General features: G+C 41.7%; 1 pseudogene; it reads left to right on the top strand.

Annotated features, from left to right (window-relative positions):
* The first annotated feature begins 469 nt into the window (after positions 1 to 469).
* Positions 470 to 6,731, top strand: LOC125366890 (annotated as a pseudogene).
* The last annotated feature ends 2,854 nt before the right edge of the window (positions 6,732 to 9,585 follow it).

Below are 9,585 nucleotides of genomic sequence, written 5' to 3'. Positions count from 1 at the left end.
CAAGCCTGGGACCATGTGCACACTTTCTACCTGTATGGTTGTTGTGGAAAGACAATAGTCTATAAAAATAGAGACTTGGCTGAGCACCAGTGGCTCAGGCCTGTAATTCTAGCTATTAGACAGGCTGAGATGTGAAGATTGTGGTTCAAAGCCAGTCTGGTTTCCAGTTAACCACCAAAAAGCCAGAAGTGTGCTATGGCTCAAATTCTTGCCTTGAGCAAAAGGAGCTCAGCAACAGCACCCCTGCCCAGAGTTCAAGCCGCAGGACTGGCAAAAGCAAGCAAACAAACATTACATTATACAACACCAAGAGTGAACCTAATGGTCTCCTGACTGTTGGGATTTCTCAGTTTGGGTGAGGTAATGTGTGGTTGAGCAGTTGGCACTTGGACTTGCCTCTTCTGTGTATGTAATATTTGTTAAGTGCTCATGTCTCGTTCCCTTTCGGTCGAGCAGATGAATTACCAGGATGCCTTGGAAAACAGCAGCCTGAGCTGAGGGCCTTTCCCTGGATGTGTCTATACATTCCCAGCTCAGAATTCTGGATGATGAACATCCCAAGGGGAAGTACCATCATGGCTTAAGTGCTTTGAAGCCCATCCGGACCACTTCCAAGTAAGAAGCTCTGAAGGTTCATGAGTCATCGGCAAAGCACCAAAAGCATTTTTGAAAATTTGGACTGAGATGAGGCAGTTGGGGAGATGTACTTTTAATCAACAGAACTGTTTACTGAAGTGTATTTTAAATATTGTCTTCTGGGTGTATGTTGAAGTTTTGTGACTTGGTTTCTCTTTACAGAAACCAACACCCAGTGGACAATGCTGGCCTCTTTTCCTGTATAACATTTTCATGGCTTTCTCCTCTGTCCCACGTAGCCCACAAGAACAGGGAGCTCTTAATGGAAGATGTGTGTCCTTTGCCCAAGTATGAGTCTTCTGATGTGAACTGCAGAAGGTAGGCATCTCTGGTTCATCCTGTTTTCCACATACCGGATGCTAGGCCTAAGACAGGAGGGTGTGAATTCTGCAGCTGTCCTGGGTGGGGCGGTCTCCTAGGGGTGGCTTCCCCTTTGCTCTTCTGCTTTATTTCCTATTTCACTATCATACTATTTTAAGCATGGGCTCTCTCTCTCTCTCTCTCTCTCTCTCTCTCTCTCTCTCTCTCTCTCTCTCTCTCAGCCCTGCTTCTCTTCCTGAGTCTGAAGGGAGATTTTGTGGCTGCCTTGTGACAGAATACATTTTTGTGGTAGCTGATTGTATGATTAAAATCTAGTTTGCTACTTTGCTTTTTACCACAGCATCCTTCAGAAAGGGCGGGGGCCCTGACAAAGGAAGTTATCCCTAGACTTTATTCAGGGGTAGGCCTTTTGGGGATGGAAGGAAGGGCTCTTGTTCTCATCATTTTCTGTACCTTGGAATGCTCCCTATCTGGAATAAATATGCACATACACAGAAAGGGATTTTTCTCTAGAAGGTAAATACTATGTGTATAATTTTAAAGGAGAGACTTGTATGTGCTATTTCAGAGCCTTCAGACAAAGAAACTATGGGAGGGAAGCTAGGGTGTGTCTTTTTCTCTGAGGAGATGTGTAACAGGAAGAGATATGCTTTGTTAAGACTAGGAGACTGCGGCAAGAAGAGCTGAATGAAGTTGGACCAGATGCTACCTCCCTGAGAAGGTTTGAGTGTATCTTCTGCCTCACCAGGCTCATCCTGTCCTTCATGTGCCTGATGATCTCGTAGCTGGTGGGCTTCAGTGGACCAGTAAGTTCTAACCATCTTTCTGATGGTCTCCAGGAGCCCAGCCCTGTTCAGCTCTTAACTCTCTTGTGCAGTTACTGGGGTTATGCTCAACTTGGGGTAGTTAGCAGCTTTAGAGATACCTCCTTCTCTGTTGGAATGGGTCAGTGGATTTGGGAGTAATGGTGGCTTCCCAAGCACTGAAATGATGATGGGTTGTACTGGGAGAGAAGAAAGAGCTAATTTGCATTCCTAGGGTGGGAGTGAAACTGAACTGATCCTGGTTCTGCACAGGACTGTGCTTCTTGGTTATATGTTGATGTGAAATAACAATCTTGATCTGGGCAGATGTGTCATGGCAGTATTGTGAACATAGTCTTACTTTGTATGCACTGTGAACCAGCATGGTAACATACCAAATGCCTGGAAGCAAAGTATCATGATTAACAGTTGGCAAATGAACCCTCAAGGAGCTAGAGGATTGTCAAGGTTTTCAGAGTTTGACTTGGAGTCCATTTCAAGCTTTGGTGTACAGGGTAAGCAATGGCAAGTGTTGGGGTATTAATCTTGGTATTTTCCTAGTCTAACAGAAGCAGAGTAGGTAAGGGAGTCTTTGACAGTTTTCTGGGCATCTGTTTTTTTTTTTAATTAATTAAATTTTGTTGAGAAGTTGTTGTGCAAAAGGGGTACAGCTACATAATAGGGCAGTGAGTACATTTCTTGTGATATCTTACACCTTCATTTTTCTTTCCCTTCCCTAGATCAGGTAGGCATATATACAATACCCAGTGTACCAAAAACCATATACAGTAGCCACATGGTGTACGACAAAGGAAATTCACCTAGAACTTTAAATATAGCATCAATAATAGAATTTGCTTATCCTGTCTTATATGATCATACATACATAGCTGTTGAGCTATTGTGATCCACTGAGAGGTCTATTTTACACCTGTTTATGTTTAGTAGTTGTTTCGTTTTAGATACGTAATGTAAGGTCGCTGACCCAAACCTGTGGAAATACCATTTGACAAGATTTTTTTGTTTCACAGACCTGTCCCCCCCCACCAACCACATTAACAGTCATATATCAAGGAGACCATACCCCTTTGTTCTCTGTGTTCTAGGTTTGTAAGACTTTTTTTTTTTTTTTTTTTTTTTTGCCAGTCCTGGGCCTTGGACTCAGGGCCTGAGCACTGTCCCTGGCTTCTCTTTGCTCAAGCCTAGCACTCTGCCACTTGAGTCACAGTGCCACTTCTGGCCATTTTCTGTATATGTGGTGCTGGGGAATTGAACCCAGGGCTTCAAGTATACAAGGCAAGCGCTCTTGCCACTAGGCCATATCCCCAGCCCTGTGTTCTAGGTTTGTCTTGCTAAACATTATTTGTCCCAGTTCTGATCATTTCCCTGCGAATAACAATATTTTATCATTTCTAATCGCTATGTAGTATTCCATTGTGTATAGGTAACACACTTTTTTAATCCATTCATCTGTAGAGGGGCATCTGGGTTGTTTCCATATTTTGGCTATTGTGAATTGTGCAGTGATAAACATGGATGTGCAGATGTCCTTTTGATACCCTGAGACCTGTTGTTCAGGTGCCTAGGAGTGGTATGGCTGGTCATAGGGTAGGTCTATGTTGAGTTTTGAAGAACCTCCATACTGTTCTCCAAAGTGGTTGTACTAATTTTCACTCCCACCCACAGTGGAGAAGGGTTCCTCTTTCTCCGCTTCCCCTCAAGCATTTGTGGTTGGCTGAGTTCAGAGTATAGGCCATTCTAACTGGAGTGAGGTGGTATCTCAGGGTTGTTTTTATTTGCATTTTCTTTACTTCCAGGGATGTTGAACATTTCCTCATATGTTTCTTTGCCATTTTTATCTCTTCTCCTGAGAAGTCTCTCTTTAGCTCTTTGCCCATTTAATAATTGGTTTACTGGGTTTGGAGGGGGTTAGTTTTTTGAGTTCTCTGTAGATGACAAATATTAGGGCTTTGTCTGTTGCTGTGCTGGTGAAGATCCTTTCCCATATGTTTGGCTGTCTTTCTAGTTTGGTGGCTATGTCTTTAGCTGTGCAGAAACTTTTTATTTTGTGGTAGTCCCATTTGTTGAGTCTCTCCCCTATCTGTTGTGCCCCTGGGTCTATATTCAGGAAGTTCCTTCCTATGACTATACGTTCTAGCTTCTTTCCTACTCTGTCCTTCAGTAGTTTCAAAGATTCAGGTCTGATGTTGAGGTCCATGATCCATTTTGAGTTGATCTGGGCATCTGTTTTTTACACCTTCTGTGTTGCCTTACATTGAGTTTTTTTTTATTAAATCTATTCTCTACATATTTGCCTTGAGGTATCAGAGCAGTAGTACTGATTATGCTGTGCATTTTCCATGTGTGGGTAAGCTGGAGGCTCATGGTTTGAGTAAGTATATGTTTAAGATGCATGGTGACTAGGTAGAACTAATTTATAGTTTTGATTTTTCTTTTCTTTCTTTTATGTTTCCCTCCCTCCCCAACGTTTGATGCCTTTTAAAAAGTTTTGATCTCTTTTGCTGAGGCAGAGAACACTATTTTTCTGATATTTCTGGGGTTTTATATTAATTGACCAACTAACACAATTTTGTATAATTTTTATGTAAATGAAACCTTGTAACTGAGATACTATTTTATGTTATTACTGATAAAAATGTCAAACATTTTCTTAGAGCCATCTTTTCCAAGAAGAGCTTCTGTCCTTGTTTCATTACAGAGCTGGTGGCTGCTCTGATCTGTAATCAAATTCTTTCATCTGGATAGCATGGCATGGAGACAGGCTTTCTTGATTCCACTCTCCTCAAAAAAAATTCCATAGGTTTTTGGGATTGTTAATTTTTTTCCTTGAAAAAAATGCTACTTATGCATGTTCAGCTTGGTGGCTTTTAAGGTCACTCCCTTGAGCCTCAGCGGTTCAATCATGAAACAACTGGAAAAGCAATGCACACATCTATTATAATAATAATTCAAAAATTATTGCTGCAGCTGTCTTTTTGAGACCTCTTTTCTTTTTGACTGGAAATAAAAGAATTAGGCCAGTTTGAGATTAGTACCAACAGTGAGCAAATTTCCTGTGAGCAAACTTGGATCCTTTTAGGAACATTCATTTTAAATTTTTGCAGATTTTCTAAGCTGGCATGATTTCAAACTGGCTTGCCCTGTTCTTACATAAGAACACCTTCCCCAGATTACAAGCTTTCCAAGTTATTTCTTGTTTCCTCGTAGGTGTCCTTGTGACCTGTTAGCCAAACAGACCAAATAAAGCACAACCAAGCCTGTGCTTGTGTGTGTGTGTGTGTGTGTGTGTGTGTGTGTGTGTATGTGTGTGTGTGTGTTTAAATTCACTGGCCATCTGATGGTGGGATGATCCAAGGGTCGGGCAATGCCAGGGAGTCAGTGACCCATGTACAGTTTACATAATCACAGTGAACAGAGTACCAGAATCTGTCCAGTTAGAGATGAAGAGTCAAAACTTATAAAACTAACAGAGACATTTTGGGGTCCTTTTAGACTCAGATAGTTCTGAAAAATCCAGGCCTTTCCTAGATGTCTCTGTACAGTTGGCATCTGCCTTAGATCCAGCCACAAGAGAAAGCTGCCTCCAGCAGCACTGTCTCTTGGTGAATGTGAACTGCCCCAAGGCCCTGGGGCTAAAGACAGTGAAAAAACGTTTGAGTAGGTAAGTTCTCACCCTCCATCCTTCTCTCCATCTGCAGCTTGCTTGGTGCTGTCAGGGGGAGCCTCTGTAGTGGAACCAGTGACAGAAGCTGTTCTTGAGAATTTTCAGGATGGCTGTATTCTGTGCTCAGAATGAGAGAGTCAAGCTGGGCAGAATCTCTCACCAAGAGTTCAGGTATGATAATGTTTATTCACTGGGAATCGCTTTCCACAGCCAGACAGCTATGCTGATAACCTGGAGTTTTCTCCCAGTTTGTTTAGACTTAAGTGATAAATGTGTAACTTTTTTTAAACTGAATTCTGTTTGGATATTTCAATAAAAACCTGTTTTTCTTCTCCCATACAAAGTCATATCCACTGTCATTACTTTTGTTAAAACCCTGAGTTGGAAGTTCTTTAATCTACTGTTTCCTCTTTCCCTCCCTTTAAAGTTTTACATAGTGTTAATATTGGTTCTGTCCTTTGCCTTCCCTGCCCCTCCCCTCTGGGAGAGGCTGGTGCTCTTACTCAGTGCTGAAAGGGGCACTGTAAAGGGATGGGAAGGAAGAAGCCCAAACAACAGCCTGCTGTCCTTGCAAGCCTTTCCTGGAGACTGGTCCACAGTTCCTTGGTGTGTGAGAAAGGGCTTCATCTGGTGCCATCTCCTGAGTGCTTCAGGGGAGGAGGAAGGGCTCTGTGACTCAGGTCCATATTTTGGATGCATACTGGAAAAGAAGCTAATCTTCTTGGTAGTAAACCAGCAACCCATGCATGTGTGCAATGGGGAACCAATCATTGCATTTAAACCTAAAAATAAAAATTGGAGGGAGGGCAGAGAGAATATAGTAGTTCTCAGAATCAGAACTCCTCTATAGATCGAGTTATAGAGTATGACATAAGTCTCATTAATGAGAATATCCTAGGGCCTAGGAGACATGTGATATTAAGCTACTTTTGGGAAAACAGAAAAATACAAATTAGCTCAGAGTCTGGCTTCTGAAGATCAGCATTAGATACTTGAAGATAATTGTACCTCTGTTTCTGTCTGTGGTTCAGTGCTGGCTTATACCTGTGTTAACCTTTGCTGTAAGAAAACAAGGTAGATGGGTGGGTGGGCTTTGAGTTTACTCTTTTTCTTCCTTAGGTTGGGGGATTGGTTTGGCTTTCTTTTGCTGTGGTATGTTTTGCTTCATTTTTGCCAACCTCAACCTTAGTATTAGCTACAAGGACTTGAAAAGACTCCAAAGAATGCCAGCCCTTTTTCTTCAAGGCCTAGAATTTTATATTCCATCATGAACAGACATAGCTTCCACATAGCTTCATGTATCAACAGCACCAGTAATTATAAACAGAGTGCCTCTTTAGGGACTTTTTAGGATATTTTGTGTTTTAATTCTCTTTCCTTAGCAGCAACGTCTTTATTCCTAGAGCTTCTACTCCGGTGGAGAATCACTACAGCTTCAGGACCTGAGTGGCATCTTCCTGACGGACTGCTTTGGACTCTGGAAACATATTGCTTCTGTTTTGTATTTCCAATGTGTGTAGTTATGACAATAGCCAGAGACCAGATGACCTGTTAGATGCTAGCCCTCTGTAACTGAACTCTGTATGCTCTTGCTGTCGTACAGTGTTTGTGAGATGGTCTTTGAAGATGGTATCTTTATATATTTTTTCTTTCATTTTCAATAAAAACACATTATCTCCACCTCTTGGTATTTAATACTGTTGTTGAATGTGCCTGTGTGAGTGTGTGCCCCAGCATTGCAGGACCTCAGAGCTGGAGGTGGTCCTTAGTGGTTCTTGGGGGCTGGTGGTTCCCTCCCTGCAGGTGGTGTTAGACATATGCTACCTGATGTAACATGTTTTTGTTCTTGGGAGGGAGTGGTTGTAGGGAGGGCCTGAGGGAGGGTCTCTAGAGTTGTTTTGGTCTGCTTTGATTACCGCTTCTGTACTATTAAACTGCTGATGTTTATTTTCAGGAATGTTTTGCAAATGCACTTCTCGCTCTTCTTTTTTTTGAAATTTAATTTATTAATTGAACACATATTTTTGACAAGGTGTTGTGCAAAAAGGGTATTTTATCAAATAAACATGTTTGATAGGATACTGTTGGACCTGGGTTACTGCAGCTGAAAGTCAGGACACGGAGGACGCCAGGTGAATGAACCAAATGCATATTTTATTTTAGGAAGGCCAAGGTTTTTATACCATTTCAGAAATAGGATCATAAGACATCAGTTTACAACTTCAGGAGTAGAGATCAAGTGGAAGGATATTTTACATATCAAGGCATGTGGTATTTACTACTATAGTACTACTTACTGTAGGCACACTGTTCCTTTTTATCAAATAAGTATGTTTGAAAGGATAAAAAGAAGGGTCTTAATTTTATTTAAAGAAATGTATCCATGTGTGGAGATACTGGAATTAGGTCAAATATATACTTTTGAATAAACATGTATTTAGAATGAATTTCAGCTCATAGACAGGTCTATGTTACATTAGAAAGAGTAATGGTCATGATGGTGTCCTTAAGGAAAAAGTTTCTAATCTTGCCTGTACAATATCCTGGGTCAGTTATAGTGGGCTGGGTATCTGTAACATTTGGTCTTCCAGGAAAGATTTTTTTCATTGCTTGAACCCTGATGACTGTGGTGTGAAGCAGACTACTCTTTCTATCCTAACATAGCACTGTGACATTGGGTATGGTTGCTGTGGGGATGTTGACAGCTATGTATATTTCTCCCTATTGGCCTTTGTGGTGAAATACCTCTTGGAGTATACCCAGGCAGCAGAGTCTTATCTGCAGTATAGATTGCTGTTGGTACTAGGCCTCCTTCTGACAGAAGTTGTGCGCTCTTGGTCACTTGCACTGACTTGGGCATGGAATTACCGAACTGGTGTCTGTGTACAGGGGGCTATCCTAACCATGGCATTAAAGAAGATCCTTAAGCTAAAGAACATTAAAGAGAAGTCCCTGGATGAGGTGAGTATGTCCTACACAAAGCCCTCTTAGTGAGGACTCCTTTCCCCTGGGGTCACTTTTTGCTGAGATCCTCCTGAGACAAGTGGCAGTAGCCTGTGTCCTCAAAAGGTCTCCTCACTGCTCTTTGTATCTTTAGCTCATAAATATTGGCTCCAACAATGGGCAGAGGATGTTTGAGGCAGCTGCTGTTGGCAGGAGGACCTGTTGTTGCCATCTTGGGCATGGTTTACAATGTGATCATTCTAGGACCAACGATCTTACTAAGCTCGGCTGTTTTCATCCTCTTTTATCCAGCAATGGTGAGCAAGCCTTCTAGCCATATTAGGACAGCAATTCCTCCTTGGGAAACTAATACCTTCAAGGGAATTATAGTAGATCTCATCCTCTGATTGGAAATTTCCCCAAATCAGCTCCTTGGTTTGGAGAAGTCCAGAACTAGGCAGTATAGTCCCATGTGGGTAGGTAATCACTTGTGGGGAAGAAGTTACCTCTTGCAAAAAGCAAGTGGCATTGGCTTCTAGTAACATTACAAAAGAGGAGTCTGAGGGAAGGAGAAAGCCAGCAGGTGAATGTTGCCTGGATAACATAGTAGTGTCTGAGTTATGTCACCTCCAGTTGGTATTTTCAGTCCTCCTGCCCCTGCTTTGGTAGCCCTCAAAATCTTCAATCATAGTGAGAATAAAGAGTACTTTGTAGTCACTGCCTTACCAGAGACAAGAATTAAATAATTCTTGATTATAATGAAGTCCCTTTTATTAAAGAAAAAAGAATACAACTACATAAGAGCCAGCCTGTCCCAGAAAACAGAATTATATGCTCACAGAGTGATTTCCAGCAGGTCAGGCAGTCCATTTTGAATGAGATATGATCTTGCTTTTCCTTTCAGATATTTCTGTCATGGCTTCAGGAGAAAATGTGTGACTGCCACAGATAACTGTGTCCCGAAGATGAATGAAGTTCTCACCTATATTAAATTTATTAAAATGTATGCCTGGGTCAAAGGATTTTCACAGAACATTCAAAGTGAGTTTAAAAAGTATCCTGTGGGGCTGGGAATATGGCCTAGTGGCAAGAGGGCTTGCCTCATTTACATTAAGCCCTAGGTTCGATTCATCAGCACCCCATATATAGAAAACAGCCAGAAGTAGCACTGTAACTCAAGTGACAAAGTGCTACCTT

This window comes from Perognathus longimembris, chromosome 18, assembly GCF_023159225.1.
Source record: "Perognathus longimembris pacificus isolate PPM17 chromosome 18, ASM2315922v1, whole genome shotgun sequence".
NCBI lineage: Eukaryota > Metazoa > Chordata > Mammalia > Rodentia > Heteromyidae > Perognathus > Perognathus longimembris.
Note: the sequence above shows the minus strand (reverse complement) of the source record. Positions and strands in the feature narration are given on the sequence as shown.